Consider the following 6,676-nt stretch of genomic DNA (forward strand, 5'->3'; position numbering starts at 1 on the left):
AAATGTAACCATTCCATTCCTATGAATTCTTTCTACCAAACGTAAGGACGGAACCGACCCATTCTAGTAGAATGGAACCATGACATTCCATTCCACTTCGTTCCCGAACCAAACACACCCTAAGGTTTCCAAATTGTCACTCACCTACTGTAATTCCCGTTCAGTTCATTTCCATATTTGAGCGGCAAAACTCCAGGTTAAGAAATCAAGGAGTGATTTAATTTTATGCATTTTTTGCTGAAAAACATACCTAATAATTAACTTATGTATATATACCGATCGATGAACCCATTAGCAGCCCGACTCGCTCTCTGGCGAGTCCGGAGGCATCCCGGTCACACCTACCTCGGCCTCCTCGTTCTTGAGCCCTCCTAACCACTGCTGGCAGTGGCTGTGGCCTCCCCGACCGGATCGCCGGCAGCGGCGGGCCTTCCCATGATGCATGCCTTCTCTTCCCATCTCTTCCCCATTGATGACCCACAAGTATAGGGGATCTATCGTAGTCCTTTCGATAAGTAAGAATGTCGAACCTAACGAGGAGCAGAAGGAAATGATAAGCGGTTTTCAGCAAGGTATTCTCTGCAAGCACTGAAATTATCGGTAACAGATAGTTTTGTGATAAGGTAATTGGCAACAAGTAACAAGTAACGAAAGTAAATAGGGTGCAGCAAGATGGCTCAATCCTTTTTGTAGCAAAGGACAAGCCTGGACAAACTCTTATATAGAGAAAAGCGCTCCCGAGGACACTTGGGAATTATCGTCAAGCTAGTTTTCATCACGCTCATATGATTCGCGTTCGTTACTTTGATAATTTGGTATGTGGGTGGACCAGTGCTTGGGTGCTGTCCTTTCTTGGACAAGCATCCCACTTATGATTAACCCCTATTACAAGCATCCGCAAATACAAAAGAAGTATTAAGGTAAACCTAACCATAGCATGAAACATATGGAACCAAATCAGCCCCTTACGAAGCAACTCATAAACTAGAGTTTAAGCTTCTGTCACTCTAGCAACCTATCTACTTATTACTTCCCAATGCCTTCCTCTAGGCCCAAACAATGGTGAAGTGTCATGTAGTCGACGTTCACATAACACCACAGAGGAAAGACAACATACATCTCATCAAAATATCGAACGAATACCAAATTCACATGACTACTAATAGCAAGACTTCTCCCATGTCCTCGGAACAAACGTAACTACTCACAAATCATATTCATGTTCATAATCATAGGGGTATTAATATGCATAATGGATCTGAACATATGATCTTCCACCAAATAAACCAACTAGCATCAACTACAAGGAGTCATCAACACTACTAGCAACCCACAGGTACCAATCTGAGGCTTTGGGACAAAGATTGGATACAAGAGATAAACTAGGGTTTGAGAGGAGATGGTGCTGGTGAAGATGTTGATGGAGATTGACCCCCTCCCGATGAGAGGATCGTTGGTGATGACGATGGCGATGATTTCCCCCTCCCGGAGGGAAGTTTCCCCGGCAGAACAGCTCTACTGGAGCCCTAGATTGGTTCCGCCAAGGTTCCGCCTCGTGGCGGCGGAGTTTTTCCCGAAAGCTTGCTCTAATTTTTTTCAGGGTAGAAGACACCATGTAGCCAAAGATGGACACCGAAGGCCTGCCAGGGGGGCCACGAGGCAGGGGGCGCGCCCAGGGGGTAGGGCGCGCCTCCCACCCTCGTGGCCAAGGTGTGGGCCCCCTTTGGTATTTTCTTCGCTCAGTATTTTTATTAATTCCAAAAATGACTTCCGTGGAGTTTCAGGACTTTTGGAGTTGTGCAGAATAGGTCTCTAATATTTGCTCCTTTTCTAATCCAGAATTCCAGCTGCCGGCATTCTCCCTCTTCATGTAAACCTTGCAAATAAGAGAGAATAGGCATAAGTATTGTGACATAATGTGTAATAACAGCCCATAATGCAGTAAATATCGATATAAAAGCATGATGCAAAATGGACGTATCAACTCACCCAAGCTTAGACCTCGCTTGTCCTCAAGCGGAAGCCGATAACGATAAATATTGTTGGGAATCGTAGCATAATTTTAAAATTTTCCTACGCTCACCAAGATGCATCTATGGAGTCTACTAGCAACGAAGGGAAAGGAGTGGATCTACATACCCTTGTAGATCGCGAGCGGAAGCGTTCCAATGAACGTGGATGACGGAGTCGTACTCGCCGTGATCCAAATCACCGATGACCGAGTGCCGAACGTACAGCACCTCCGCGTTCAACACACGTACGGTGCAGCGACGTCTCCTCCTTCTTGATCCAGCAAGGGGGGAGGAGAGGTTGATGGAGATCCAACAGCACGACGGCGTGGTGGTGGATGTAGCGGGTCTCCGGCAGGGCTTCGCCGAGCTTCTGCGAGAGAGAGAGAGGTGTTGCAGGGGAGGAGGGAGGCGCCCAAGGCTGTGATCTTGCTGCCCTCCCTTCCCCCCACTATATATAGGGCCAAGGGAGAGGGGGGGCGCAGCCTTGCACCTTCCTCCAAGGAAGGGTGCGGCCAGGGGGGAGTCCTTCCCCCCCAAGGCACCTCGGAGGTGCCTTCCCCCTTTAGGACTCTCCCTTTTTTCTTATCTCTTGCGCATGGGCCTCTTGGGGCTGGTGCCCTTGGCCCATATAGGACAAGGCGCACCCCTTACAGCCCATGTGGCCCCCCGGGGGCTGTTGGACCCCCTTGGTGGACCCCCGGACCCCTTTCAGCACTCCCGGTACAATACCGATAAAGTGCGAAACTTTTCCAGCTTCCAAAATAAGACTTCCCATATATAAATCTTTACCTCCGGACCATTCCGAAGCCTCTCGTGACGTCCGGGATCTCATCCGGGACTCCGAACAACCTTCGGGTTTCCGCATACATATATCTCTACAACCCTAGCGTCACCGGACCTTAAGTGTGTAGACCCTACGGGTTCGGGAGACATGCACACATGACCGAGACGCCTCTCCGGTCAATAACCAACAGCAGGATCTGGATACCCATGTTGGCTCCCACATGTTCCACGATGATATCATCGGATGAACCACGGTGTCGAGGATTCAATCAATCCGTATGCAATTCCCTTTGTCAAACGGTATGTTACTTGCCCGAGATTCGATCGTCGGTATCCCAATACCTAGTTCAATCTCGTTACCGGCAAGTCTCTTTACTCGTACCGCAATGCATGATCCCGTGACTAACGCCTTAGTCACATTGAGCTCATTATGATGATGCATTACCGAGTGGGCCCAGAGATACCTCTCCATTTACACGGAGTGACAAATCCCAGTCTCGATCTGTGCCAACCCAACAGACACTTTCGGAGATACCCGTAATGCACCTTTATAGTCACCCAGTTACGTTGTGACGTTTGGCACACCCAAATCACTCCTACGGTATCCGGGAGTTGCACGATCTCATGGTCTAAGGAAAAGATACTTGACATTGGAAAATCTCTAGCAAACGAAACTACACGATCTTTTATGCTATGCTTAAGTTGGGTCTTGTCCATCACATCATTCTCCTAATGATGTGATCCCGTTATCAATGACATCCAATGTCCATAGTCAGGAAACCATGACTATCTGTTGATCAACGAGCTAGTCAACTAGAGGCTTACTAGGGACAGGTTGTGGTCTATGTATTCACACATGTATTACGATTTCCGGACAATACAATTATAGCATGAATAATAGACAATTACCATGAACAAAGAAATATAATAATAACCATTTATTATTGCCTCTAGGGCATATTTCCAACAGTCTCCCACTTGCACTAGAGTCAATAATCTAGTTCACATCATCATGTGATTAACACTCACTGGTCACATCACCATGTGACCAACATCTAAAGAGTTTACTAGAGTCATCAATCTAGTTCACATCATTATGTGATTATCACTCAATGTGTTCTGCTTTGGTCATGTTATGCTTGTGAGAGAGGTTATTAGTCAACGGGTCTGAACCTTTCAGAACCGTGTGCTTTACGAATATCTATGTCATCTTGTGGATGCTACCACGCGCTATTTGGAGCCATTTCAAATAATTGCTCTACTATACGAATCCGGTTTACTACTCAGAGTCATCCGGATTAGTGTCAAAGTTCGCATCGACGTAACCCTTTACGACGAACTCCTTTCCACCTCCATAATCGAGAAAATTCCTCCACTGGGTACTAAGGATAAGTTCGACCGCTGTCATGAGATCCTTTCCCGGATCACCATTGTACCCTCTTGACCAACTCATGGCAAGGCACACTACATGTGCGGTACACAGCATAGCATACTATAGAGCCTATGTCTAAAGCATAGGGGACGACCTTCGTCCTTTCTCTATCTTCCGCTGTGGTCAGGTCTTGAGTCTCACTCAATACTCACACCTTGTAACACAGCCAAGAACTCCTTCTTTGCTGATCTATTTTGAACTCTTTCAAAATCATGTCAAGGTGTGCTGTCTTTTGAAAGTATCATCAGGCGTCTTGATCTATCTCTATGGATCTTGATGCCCAATATGTAAGCAGCTTTATCCAGGTCTTCCTTTGAAAAACTCCTTTCAAACAACCCTTTATGCTTTCCAGAAATTTTACATCATTTCGGATCAACAATATGTCATTCACATATACTTATCAGAAATGTTGTAGCGCTCCCACTCACTTTATTGTAAATACAAGTTTCTAACAAACTTTGTATAAACCCAAAAACTTTGATCACCCCATCAAAGCGTATATTCTGACTCCGAGATGCTTGCTCTAATCCATGGAAGGATCGCTGGAGCTAGCATACCTTTTAGCATCCTTAGGATCGACAAAACCTTTCTGATTGTATCACATACAACCTTTCCTTACGAAAACTGGTAAGGAAACTTGTTTTGACATCCATCTGCCAGATTTCATAAATGTAGCTAATGCTAACATGATTCCGACGGACCTAAGCATCGCTACGGATGAGAAAAACTCATCGTAGTCAACTCCTTGAACTTGTGAAAATACTCTTTGCCACAAGTCGAGCTTCATAGACGGTAACATTACCGTCCATGTCCGTCTTCTTCTTAAAGATCCATTTATCTCAATGGCTTGCCGATCATCGGGCAAGTTCACCAAAGTCCATGCTTTGTTCTGATACATGGATTCTATCTCGGATTTCATGGCCTCGAGCCATTCGTCGGAATATGGGCCCACCATCGCTTCTCCATAGCTCGTAGGTTCATTGTTGTCTAGCAACATGACTTCCAAGACAGGATCACGCATTACTCTGAAGTAGTGCGCATCCTCGTCGTCCTACGAGGTTTGGTAGTGACTTGATCCGAAGTTTCATGATCACTATCATAAGCTTCCACTTCAATTGGTGTAGGTGCCACAGGAACAACTTCCTGTGCCCTGCTACACACTAGTTGAAGCGACGGTTCAATAACCTTATCAAGTCTCCACCATCCTCCCACTCAATTCTTTCGAGAGAAACTTTTCCTCGAGAAAGGACTCGTTTCTAGAAGCAATTACTTTTGCTTCCAGATCTGAAATAGGAGGTATACCCAACTGTTTTTGGGTATTCTATGAAGATGCATTTATCCGCTTTGGGTTCGAGCTTATCAGCCTGAAACTTTTTCACATAAGCATCGCAGCCCCAAACTTTTAAGAAACGACAACTTAGGTTTCTATAAACGGTGTCGTCTCAACGGAATTGCGTGGTGCCCCTTTTAAAGTGAATGCGGTTGTCTCTAATGCCTAACCCATAAACGATAGTGGTAATTTGATAAGAAACATCATGGTATGCACCATATCCAATAGGGTGCAGTTATGATGTTCGGACACACCATCACACTATGGTGTTCCAGGCGGTATTAATTGTGAAACACTTTCCACAATGTCTCAATTGTGTGCCAAACTCGTATCTCAGATACTCATCTCTATGATCATATCACAGACATTTTATCCTCTTGTCACGACGATCTTCAACTTCACTCTGAAATTACTTGAACCTTTCAATAATTCAGACTAGTGTTTCATCAAGTAAATACACTCAGCATCTACTCAAATCATCTGTGAAGTAAGAACATAACGATATCCACTGCATGCCTCAGCACTCATTGGACTGCATACATCAAAATGTATTACTTCCAATAAGTTGCTCTCTTGTTCCATCTTACTGAAAACGAGGCCTTTCAGTCATCTTGCCCATGTGGTATGATTTGCATGTCTCAAGTGATTCATAATCAAGTGAGTCCAAACGATCCATCTGTATGGAGTTTCTTCATGCATATATACCAATAGACATGGTTCGCATGTCTCAATCTTTTCAAAAATGAGTGAGTCCAAAGATCCATCTACATGGAGCTTCTTCATGCGTTCTATACCAATATGACTCAAGTGGCAGTGCCACAAGTATGTGGTACTATCATTACTATTTTATATCTTTTGGCATGAACATGTGTATCACTACGATCGAGATTCATTTTAGGTGCAAGACCATTGAAGGTATTATTCAAATAAACAGAGTAACCATTATTCTCCTTAAATGAATAACCGTTTTGCGGTAAACATAATCCAATCATGTTCAACGCAAACACCAAATCTCGATGGTAGAGGGAGCATGCGATGCTTGATCACATCAACCTTGGAAACACTTCCAACACATATCGTCATCTCACCTTTAGCTAGTCTCCATTTATTCCGCAGCTT

The sequence above is a fragment of the Triticum aestivum genome, chromosome 7D (genome assembly GCF_018294505.1).
Source record: "Triticum aestivum cultivar Chinese Spring chromosome 7D, IWGSC CS RefSeq v2.1, whole genome shotgun sequence".
Taxonomy (NCBI): domain Eukaryota; kingdom Viridiplantae; phylum Streptophyta; class Magnoliopsida; order Poales; family Poaceae; genus Triticum; species Triticum aestivum.